This window comes from Macrobrachium nipponense, chromosome 11 (genome assembly GCF_015104395.2).
Source record: "Macrobrachium nipponense isolate FS-2020 chromosome 11, ASM1510439v2, whole genome shotgun sequence".
In the NCBI taxonomy this organism is placed as follows: Eukaryota; Metazoa; Arthropoda; class Malacostraca; order Decapoda; family Palaemonidae; genus Macrobrachium; species Macrobrachium nipponense.
In genome coordinates this window covers 38843767-38854597 of record NC_061087.1, presented here as the reverse complement: position 1 = coordinate 38854597, position 10831 = coordinate 38843767, and positions in this window count along the sequence as shown.

Sequence of the window (10831 nt, the reverse complement as noted above, 5' to 3'; positions counted from 1 at the left end):
CCAAAGCTCAAATTCTCTCTCTCTCTCTCTCTCTCTCTCACCTCTCTCTCTCCTCTCTCTCGTTATTTTCACTGTACTCTGATTATTCTCTTTTTTTCTGTTTTTTACGCAACCCTATCTAATATTATTTCTTATAGCTATCATTGCATTATGTCTGATACACGAGAATGCCCATTTGTAAGATTTTGAATGGAAATATAAATCAAGTAAGAAGACTGATAGAAAAAAAGTACGTAGGATTAGATAAGAAAGGGGTTAGTGAGTTGAATGTTCGGAATGGGAAAACTGTGGGAGAAGTTTGAGGGTAAACCAAAAAATCTGCATGTGCTGTATGTACTATTATGGAAGATAATGACATCACTGAGCCATATAGTGTTTACTTTTTTTATAGGCTAGTAGTGAGATCAAACCACATATTCAGAAACACACACACACACACACACACACACACACACACACACACACACACACACACACACACACATATATATATACAGATATATAATATATAATATATATCTATATATATATATATTATATATAATATATATATATATATATATATATATATATATATATATATATAGAGGGAGAGAGAGAGAGAGAGAATGAACATATGAGTGCATGTGCCGCAGATATAAATTTCTCATATCGGGACCGAACCTCGGTCTTTCAAATGAGAGGCCAGGGGTTGTGTCAGTTGGTAATGCCCTGGCCTCTCATTTGGGGGACTGGGGTTATATTTATATATATATATATATATATATATATATATATTATATATATATATTAAAGTATATAGATATTTTCCAGTTTTCTATAGTGATCGTCTAAATTTAATGGCTGAAAGTAAGATTAATACGTTCGCTTTAAAACACAACTTCAATTTACCTGTTAAATACTTAGAATCACTGCACATACACATATATGTACACACCACACATCAGCACTATATAAATAAATAGATATATATCTACTTTACATATATATATATATATATATATATATATATATATATATATATATATATATATATATATATATATATATGACTGGTAAAAATGTTTAGTTACAACAGAATGCCCTTTAATAAAAGGAGCCCATAAAAAAGCCAAAATATAGAAAGTAACGACCATATTTCAGAGACTGCTGTCTCTTTCTTCAGATAGATAATGAATGAGGAATGTTACAGAAAAGGCGGCATTTATACCAAGATATCCATCCACAGGTAAGCCGTTTAACTAGGTCACCCCGAATGATAATTTCTCTTTAATCTTCTTAAGTGTTGGTTGAAGGAAGACTTTTATCTATGATATCTGAATCCCAGGCACCTTTTGTGATGTTCATTACCTGTCTTCGTGTAATCAAGGCAGACTCCACCATCTGGCTTTTGTAATGACATTTGCTGCTATAAATTATACGGGACAAATTCCAGTTTATTCTGAAGTTATGATTATTTATATGGTTACAAATAGCTGAGCTCTGTTGTCCATACCTAACTAACCGTTTATGTTGTATTAATGTCTGGGGAAGTGATTATCCTGCAAATTCGATATAAGATTGGTCACAATCCGGGCATGGGATTTTGTATACTCCTGTGTCTTTGGGAACTGGCTTTTGTTAGACGTTAGTCAGGGATTTGGCTGGGATATTTGGGTAGGTAAAGGCAAAAGGGTTAGATTTTCCTAGAGCGTGTCACTGTCTTGCCCCTGTCCAGGTGTGGGATTTTATTTTATTTCCTTTATGAATTGCTTTCTCAATTATATGGTCAGGGTACCTTAAAGGCGAAAGCTGTTTACGAATTAGTTCAAATTCCTTTTTCAGGTAATCTGGGGAACACATTCGTAAGGCTCTTAAGAATAGATTGCTGGCTACGCCTATCCTGATAGAAATGTCATGAAAACTAAAGTAATGAATGTATGAAAGTGAGAATGTTGGTTTTTTGTATTTGGCAAATTTGTATTCTGTCTTGTCTCTAATTATAAAAACATTAAGGAAAAGAATTTTTTTGTCTGTTTCCCATTCAACTTTAAATTTGATCATGGGCACTAATGCATTTAATTTCCAAAGGAATTCGTTGAAATTACCCCACCTATTATCCCAAAATGTTAGAATATCATCTACATAGCTCATCTACAGCATGAGTTTGGGTTTTATTGTGTTTATTACCTTAGTTTCAAAGTATTCCATTTATAGATTGGCTAAAATAGGACTTAAAGGGCTACCCATGCTAAACCCGAGTATTTGTATATAGAATGACTCCCCCAGTGAAAATATATTATTAGATACACATAGATCAACTAACTTTATCATTTTGTCAAGGGCCAGTGGGAAATGATCTGAATAGAGGGCTGTAGAACGTCTTGTACTGGTACTTTTGTGATTAAGGAATCTACATCAAGGCTTAAAAGTTTTATGTTATGAAATGGTGTATGTGCTTCTCTTACTTTGTGGCAAAAATCTTCCGAATGTTTAATATGAATGGGAGAAAAAGTGCCTAAAAAAGGGGAAAGGAGGCCAGCTAACCATTTAGAAATTTTATAATTGAAACATGAGATGATGGGTCTAAATGGAAGATTGTCTTTGTGAGTTTCGGAAAGGCCATAAAAGTAAGGGAGTTTTTGGTTAATGACTTTACATTTCACCAATAATTCAATGCTCTTTTTGTCTTGGCCAATTAATCTTACTTTCCTAGGAGAATTCTGCGGGGACGTTTTGGAGGAGATTTTGCGTCAATTTGTCCTAAAAGTTTGTATCACTAAGGAGTTGGTCGATTTTGTCGAGGTAGAAGTCTTTGTCCATGATTACAATTTTGTCGTCTTTGTCGGATCTACTTTTTACGATAACAACTTTCGTAGCGAGCGGATGCCTATCATAAATCTAATTAAGGTCAATTAAAGCATTTAGTAAAATGCCTTTCAGACATATCTCTTCAGGGTTGTAATTTTTTTCCGATATGAATTTATCAAAGGCAACTATAAAGTCTTGGTTATTTTTATAATTTGGCATGAGGGTAAAGGATAAGCCTAGATTTAGACGTAATTTAAAGTCATTAACCCAAAACTACCTTACATTTATGGCCTTCCTTCCCCTATCTTATGCACTTATTCTCCCAGTCACATTAAACATTCGGAAGATTTTTGTCACAAATTCGAAGAAGCACATACACCACATCATAACATAAAAATGTAGATTCTCTATTCACAGAAGTACCAGTACAGGACGTTCTACAGTTTCTGAGGGAAAAATTTGCCCCCTATTTTGATCATTTCCCACAGATTTATGTGTATTTAATAATGTATTTTCACTGGGGGAGTCAATCTATATACAAATATTTGGGTGTAGCATGGGCAGCCCTGTAAGCCCTATTTTAGCCAATCTATAAATGGAATACTTTGAAACTAAAGTAATAAATACAATAAAACTCAAAAAACATGCGGTGGATGAGCTATGTAGATGATGTTCTAACATTTTGGGATAATAGGTGGGGTAATTTCAACGAATTCCTTTCAAAATTAAATGCACTAGTGCCCACGATCAAATTTAAAGTTGAATGGGAAACAGTCAACAAAATTCCTTTTCTTGATGTTTTAATAATTAGAGACACGACAGAATACAAATTCACCATCTACAGAAAACCAACATTCTCACTTTCATACATTCACTACTTTAGTTATCATGACATTTCTATCAAGATAGGCGTAGCCATCAACCCATTCTTTAGAGACTTACGAATTTGTTCCCAAGATTTCCTGGAAAAGGAATTTGAACTAACTCGTAAACAGCTTTCGCCTTTAAGGTACACTGACCATAAAATAGAGAAAGCGATTCATAAAGCAAATGTAATTTTCTACTGAACCCCTCAAGACAAGACCCGAGAGACACTCAACAATAAAATAAAAATCCCTCACCTGGACAAGATTAAGAGTGTGACACAGACTGTATGAAATCTAACCCTTTTACCTTTACCTACCCAAATATCTCAGCCAAATCCCTGATTAACATCCAACAAAAGCCAGTCCCCAAAGACACAGGAGTATACAAAATCCCATGCCAGGACTGTGACCAATCTTTTATTGGTTTTACAGGAAAATCACTTCCCCCTAGATTAATACAACATAAACGGTTAATTAGGTATGGACAACAGAGCTCGGCTACTTTTAATCATATAAATAATCATAACCACAGAATAAACTGGAATTTGTCACATAATTTATAGCAGCAAATGTCGTTACAAAAGCCAGATGGTGGAGTCGGCCCTGATTAAACAAAAGCAGGTAATAAACATTGCAAAAGGCACCTGGGATTCAGATATCATATTAAAATCCTCCCTCAACCAACATTTAAGAAGATTTAAGAGAAATTTATCTACCTGGGTGATCTAGTTAAATGGCTTACCTGTGGATGGATACCTTGGTACAAATGCCGCCTTTTCTGTAACTTTTCTCATTCATTACCTACCTGAAGAGAGAGACAGCAGCCTCTGAAATATGGTCGTTACTTTCTATATTTTGGCATTTTTATGGGCTCCTTATATATATATATATATATATATATATATATATATATATATCATATATATATACTATAGTATATATGAATTTTTATCAGATCACCGTGATTCATATACATGCATTAAGCTACACATGTCCTTTAATATCCAATTCGCTCTATCTCGTAATTAATATATTTCTATACAATGTTAACCGAAGGGGAATTTCATTGTTAATAACAATTTCGTCTTCCCTTCTGTTAAAACTAGCGCACAGAGGAGATATCAGGATTTCACTGACGTCTTTACTGACACAGCCAATACACACGCACACGCACACTCACACACACACGCACACACATATTTATATATATAATATATATAATATATATATATATATATATGATATATATACAATAAATATAATATATATATATATATAGATTGTAATATATATATATATATATATATTATAGATTATATTAAACTATAATATATTATATATATATAATATATTTATATATTTTATACATATACATATATATTTAGATTGTATATATATCCTATATGTTTATAACTGAATCACAAAAGTTACGAACGAGATAAATCCATAAGTCAAGATATATGCCACGAGGGAAAATAAACAACGGAGTATCCGCGAGATCTTTCGACATTCAAACATCCTTTACTTAGTAGATGAACTGACTTTACATGAGGAAATGACAATACAAGAAGGGTCGTATAACTGACAAATAGGGATTATAAAGAGATTAGTACCTAGAATCCGACACACCTGGAAGATGAGTAACCTTCCCAAACAAGCATAAACAATGGGTACAATTAAAAGTTTAAGAAAATCATCTCAGATACAAGGACAAGACAAGTAAAGGATTATAGGTGACAGCTATTCAGAACTTTGGTAAACAAAAACATATTCACAATGCATATTCACAATACATATTAAACATACATTACAACGAAGATATCTCTAAGGCAACTCATTTTTTATTTAAGTCTGTAATTATGTCTTTGAGGTCATTCTTAAACATGTTACAAATACAAGGGTCTAAATGAAACAGGCCACAACTAATATTGAAATTACAATGAAAAATTAGTTGTATTAAAGCAGATTCTAAAAGATTTCGTGATAAGACATCTTTTGACCTTGCAATTACTGAACTACCAATCCAATTTATTCGGTGGTTGTTTTCACTTAAATGAATGAATATTGCATTAGATGTTTGCCCAGTTTTTACAGAATGTAAAAACTGGGCAAACATCTAATTCAATATTCATTCATTTAAGTGAAAACAACCACCGAATAAATTTTATTGGTAGTTCAGTAATTGCAAGGTCAAAAGATGTCTTATCACGAAATCTTTTAGAATCTGCTTTAATACAACTTACTTTTCATTGTAATTTCAATATTAGTTGTGGCCTGTTTCATTTAGACCCTTGTATTTGTAACATGTTTAAGAATGACCTAAAAGATATAATTAGACTTGAATAAAAATTAGTTGCCTTAGAGATATCTTCGTTGTAATGTATGTTTAATATGTATTGTGAATATGCATTGTGAATATGTTTATGTTTACCAAAGTTCTGAATAGCTGTCACCTATAATCCTTTAATTGTCATGTCCTTGTGTCTGAGATGATTGTCTTAAACTTTTAATTGTACCCATTGTTTATGCTTGTTTGTGAAGGTTACTCATCTTCCAGGTGTGTCGGATTCTAGGTATTAATCTCTTTATAATCCCTATTTGTCAGTTATATGACCCTTCTTGTATTGTCATTTCCTCATGTAAAGCCAGTTCATCTGCTAAGTAAAGGACATTTGAACGTCGAAAGATCTCGCGGATACTCCGTTGTTTATTTTCCCTCGTGGCATATATCTATATATATATATATATATATATATATATATATATATATATATATATATATATATATATAGTGTCGGTGTGTGGTATGCATGTGTATGTATGTGCAGTGCTTCTTAGTATTTATCTGGTAAATTTGAAGTTGTGAACTAAAGCTGAATATAGTGATCTTATTTTCAGCCATTAGATATAGGCGATCACTATAAAAAACTGAAAAATTATTTACATGCTTTGCTAAATGTAGTATATACTGGTAAATTAAGAGTATAGGTGGCAGCAAATAAGGAACATGCAGTGACTTTTAAATCTCTTCACCAGTTTGTAAGTAATTGTTTAATCTGCTATGCCAGACTGTCAGTATCCTTACTAATCAACTTATATGTTAAACTTACGAAAAATTGGTGACTTTCTGCAGAAGATAGAACAGATCAGCAATTGGACCCTGAAGACTTACAGTCCCGTCTGGATGAATTCTTTTTATTAACAAAAAAGGAGCAGCCTGAGAAAAAAAAGAAGTTTAGCTTTCAGTCGCAATATTCTTAATGAATATATATGATAGTAATTTTCTTTGTCTACACATTAATGATTATTGTTCAGTAATGAAATGATTGTTTAATTTTATAATTCCTCGTTCAATATTTATGTTCTGTATTTATTTTAGAGAAAGTAAGATATATAGTACATGTACATGAAGGAGGTAGTTACTACTATGAATGGATGATATATAGTAATTTTCTCTTATTCTTTTGTAATTATCTTTCCAATTCATGAGCAACTTTAAACTTACAGTAAAATAGTTTAAATTGCCAAATATTCAACTATTTCATTCAACCTACATCGATGGCAGTACACTTCAGGTGGAGTCCAGTGAGATCTCTCCTTCTCATGATTAGGTCTCCTTTGATGTAAGCCATAATCCCATGCTTCATCCTCCTGTATGCTAAAAGTCTTTGGTTTGGAAGATCTTTGAATTCATCAAGTAAAAGGCTCTCGCTGAATGGAAGATTTTTGCGTAAGCTATTGTCACTGGAGTTCGAGTTGAAGAGCCACTTGCCAATGGCATGTAGCCTGATTGGCAGCTTTGGTGCTACTTTGTATGCTTCCAGGAAAGTGGCGTTTCTTGAATTTGGATCAACCAGTGCGACAATAACCTGTAAGGAATAATGCTGTATGAAACACTGAATAAAATTAAAACTACTGAGGCTCTATAGAAGGCTGCCTCAGTCGTTTTTAGGATCTGAGGCAGACAGACAAAGTGCGGAAGAATAGAAAAACAGCCAAATCTATAGTTTTCCTTATAGAACACTAAAAATGGCTTTGTATTTAGATAACTCACTGAACAGTTTTTCTTTCTTTTAGTGATCGAGACAAAATTTTACATTTTATTTATTACAAAATCTAATAAAACCTATTTTATATCATGTGACTTATATTACACCGACCTTGCTGTTGATTGGTATGTACACCTGATTCAGGCGGTCTTCAATGGTCGCATCAGAGAGGATCAGCCAGTTGACTTTATCATGAGCCTCTTGGTACAACTAGTTGAGTAGAACAAATAGTTATTTTAGTTAAATTCAGATTATTAGAAAGAGGGTTTTACATGTTGCAGTATGTTAGTTAATGACTAAAATAAAGATATTATGGCCTATTTGTTCGGGTTAATCTCGAAACGACATGGAGATCTTCAATGTTTCTGTGGGGTTGTTGTGGTTCTAAATTTGCTTCCAAAAGTTTGCGGGACTTGGGTGTAGAAGAGTTTCCAAACAACTCCCTTTTCCATTGTTGTACTAAAAAGAAATTGTGTTCATCCTGGTTTCAAAAAGGAAAAGATTACCAAGGCAAATAAATAGCTCTACCAAAGTTTAGAAATGTTTACGTTGGTTCTCAGTGGTATAGACAGATTCTAATTTTGCTCTCCCCAAAAAATAAGTCCGTGAATAGAAAAACAAAAAAACTCATTGAGATGAAACAATTACAAATGTTACTTAATGCATAAATGATGCTGTTAGAATAGACATGGAGTATCTGTGAACTGGATTGGCAAAAGTGAATTCATTTTAATGATCCCTAAACACTGGATTCCAATCACTGCTTATGCACAAACAAAAGACTTCTTGCGATGGAATCGGTGGTACCGGATTCAGATCAGACATTAAAAGAAAAGTATGGTAAAAAGATTGAGTATTTGACACAATGAATGATTATTTAAAACCACTGCAAAAATTATGCGTTCTTTAGTTTCTTTCATGCTGCGAGCAGTGTAAGCCCAAAATTACCAGAATGCCTTTCTTGATATATTGTTCAGTTGGAGAATGTCTAGAATCAAGTTTCAGAGCACCTGATGTAACAGAAAAGCTGATATTTTAGAACAGCGTAGAATCCCACGTGGACCAACACACCTACATTTTACCCAGCTGGCTGATCTCCACAAAAAAAACATCTCTGAATGTCAACATGCATATACAAAAAATACAACATACATCACGCATCTTTTGTGTATACATACATTTTCATTCATATTATTATGTTGAATGCATCATTATTACCACATGCATTACAATGTCAGCATTTCAGCCATATGTACCATAGCATCAGTCGCATCTTGTACATCGATTTATATTCATCTTTCCATCCTTAAACAAACACAAGTGATTATATTGAAATCTCTGTTTTGTTTGCCTCGTGTCAGGCACTACATTTCCGTTCACAAGAGCAATTGACCTGCATGTTTGTTGTCTGAAAAAATGAGTAAATTTGTGGACGCAGCCTTGTACTCATGCCTTCGCTACATTGGTGATCACAGAGAAGACCAGCCCAGCTAGCCCCAACGATGCCAGCCTCTCCAGCGCTATCCTTGCCACCGCCTCCATACGTCTCCAACCATTCACACCCCACAACCCAGAAGCTTGGTTCTTTATGGGAGAGACAATCTTCTAATCAAAGAAAATTACCTCTGCAACATGCAAAGCAGATGCCATCCTCAAATTCCTGCCAGACAACGTTTTTTAGCAAGTCACAGGATGGCTTGCAGAATTTCAAATCCCTGTCACCTACAAATTACTGAAGGACCATCTGAAGTTTCCTTCAGCATGCCACTCACCCTAAGAGCCAAGACATTCCTCGGCTATGTGGGAATAGCCATAGTAGACAAGTAGCTATCACATGTCTACAAGCAGTTGCAGTGGCTAATATGCTACCTGCCACAGATGACGAACCTGAGTCAACCCTAGACCTTGTGAGAGGAGGTCCCCCCCTCACAAAACTGCCCCACCAAACAGTGGTGGCCAAGCCCAATGCCTCTACCATGCCCATCGAAGAATTCCTAAAATTGATCGACTTAGTACACATGGACCACAAGACAGAGGAGCCCACCCAGTCACCAACAGCAGCAGCAGCATGACAGTCCCAGTAGTCAGCCAGCATGGAATCTAACAATGACCCAGAGGGACCAGCCACCTCTATCCACAAACGGAATTTCGACAAGCAATTCATCAAGGGGAAGACCAGGCAGAGGAAAGACGAACCACCAAAGGGAATGTGCTCCATCCATTTGAGATTTGGGAAGAAGGCCCACAAAAATGACAAAGGCTGCATGTTTTTGAAAAAATATACAAGAGGGTTGCATCCGCAACCCAACCAACTAAACATCAGCCGTGAGTAGACTGGTTGCCTCATAAGAGAATTGCTCCTGCTTACTGCTGTCTTTCTTCCAAACACGAACGCAAGGGTTCCATTTGTTTCTTCGTCAGGGACGAAAGGTCAAACATAGAATTCCTCATTGACACCAGGTCATGAAAATAATATTTGCCAGCTAGCCCACACGAACGACTCAACACTGCCCAACCCACCAACCTCCATGCATCCACTCCACCGCCAGCAGAGCACCACTCAAGATGTATGGGAGGTGAGATATAAATTTGTCACTCAACAGGAAAGACTGCAGGAAAGTGGCTGTAGCAGCAAAACAACTGATCCCAAAAACAACTCTTGTATCATCTCATCAAGAGCTGCGCAAACAACCCTCTACCACACCATCACCAGAGACGACAAACATTCCCCATCACAGCAGCAACCCCACTGCCATAAATACACTGATTTCTACAAGACTACCTAGGGGTTTTCAAAGACAAGCTGCAGCACGACTTAACCAAGCCAGCAAAACACAACATCCAGCACCACATAGAAATGGAAGGCCCCAATCCACTCATCCTTCAGACGGTTAGCGCCAGAGACACTTGCCTATGCCAAACAAGTGTTCAACAAAATGGAGATTGCGGGAGTATTCCAACAAAGCCCCCAGCCCATGGACATCACCCTTCATATGGTACCAAAAACCAATGGAACATGGCGCTCGTGTGGAGACTACCAGCGACTAAACGTCAAAACGAAGCCAGACAGATAACCATTGCCAAACAGCAGACATAACCAACCAAATGAATGGACCAAAGCTCTTC